The following is a 1,379-nucleotide window of genomic DNA, read 5'->3' on the forward strand; positions in this document are numbered from 1 at the left end:
GATGAAAGTGAATCCTGAAGGAGGGAGGAGCAATGTCTCTACGCATGGCGCTGGTGACCCAGTTTTCACCATGGTACTTGCCCAGGGTGCCACCGAAGTGGTTTTCACCATTGGACGAAATTATTTCTCTTTACTTTTTTTCGATTTTTTGATTTTTTCTTGTTGTCACAAGGCACCTGTTTGCCAGGTTTTCACCAAGTAACAATTTTTTTATTTGTTTTAAAAAAAAATTTTGTATTTTTGAATTTTTTTGATTTTTTTGTATTTTTGAATTAGGATATTCTGAAGAGCTATGTGTAGAACCTACGAAGGTGCATGTTGTTGATAGGATCCTCCAAAGGTTCACCTTCTATAGTTGAGAGCTGATATGCCCCAGATCCATATGCTGCTGTAATGATGTAAGGACCAAGCCAATTTGGTTCGAACTTGCCCTTCTTCTCTCTGTCTTGCTGATTCTTGGGGTTTTCTCTGAGAACCAAGTCACCTACCTCAAATGTATGAGGCTTCACTTTATAATTGTAACTGCAACATTCTTTAATTGAATGATGTGTATCTCGAGTGACTGTCTTCCTTGATGAAGGAACTGAGATAGAATTACTAATATGTGGACTATGTAGGCCCATATGCGTGTGACCTGAAGAAGTTTGGGCATCCCTAATAACAAAGTCCTTCGAGGAAGCTCCATTAAAGGTCCATGATGTATCGCCAGAAGGGAAAGGATGTGTGGAACAAGTGGATGAGTTATGAAGGCTTATGATTGCAAAAAGAAGTGAAAGTATGATAGCCCTTCTTCTCTCTGTCTTGCTGATTCTTGGGGTTTTCTCTGAGAACCAAGTCACCTACCTCAAATGTATGAGGTTTCACTTTATAATTGTAACTGCAACGTTCTTTAATTGAATGATGTGTATCTCAAGTGACTGTCTTCCTTGATGAAGGAACTGAGATAGAATTACTAATATGTGGACTATGTAGGCCCATATGCGTGTGACCTGAAGAAGTTTGGGCATCCCTGATAACAAAGTCCTTCGAGGAAGCTCCATTAAAGGTCCATGATGTATCGCCAGAAGGGAAAGGATGTGTGGAACAAGTGGATGAGTTATGAAGGCTTATGATTGCAAAAAGAAGTGAAAGTATGATAGCCCTTCTTCTCTCTGTCTTGCTGATTCTTGGGGTTTTCTCTGAGAACCAAGTCACCTACCTCAAATGTATGAGGCTTCACTTTATAATTGTAACTGCAACGTTCTTTAATTGAATGATGTGTATCTCGAGTGACTGTCTTCCTTGATGAAGGAACTGAGATAGAATTACTAATATGTGGACTATGTAGGCCCATATGCATGTCACCTGAAGAAGTTTGGGCATCCCTGATAACAAAGTCC

This window comes from Cryptomeria japonica, chromosome 10, assembly GCF_030272615.1.
Source record: "Cryptomeria japonica chromosome 10, Sugi_1.0, whole genome shotgun sequence".
Classification (NCBI taxonomy): Eukaryota; Viridiplantae; Streptophyta; class Pinopsida; order Cupressales; family Cupressaceae; genus Cryptomeria; species Cryptomeria japonica.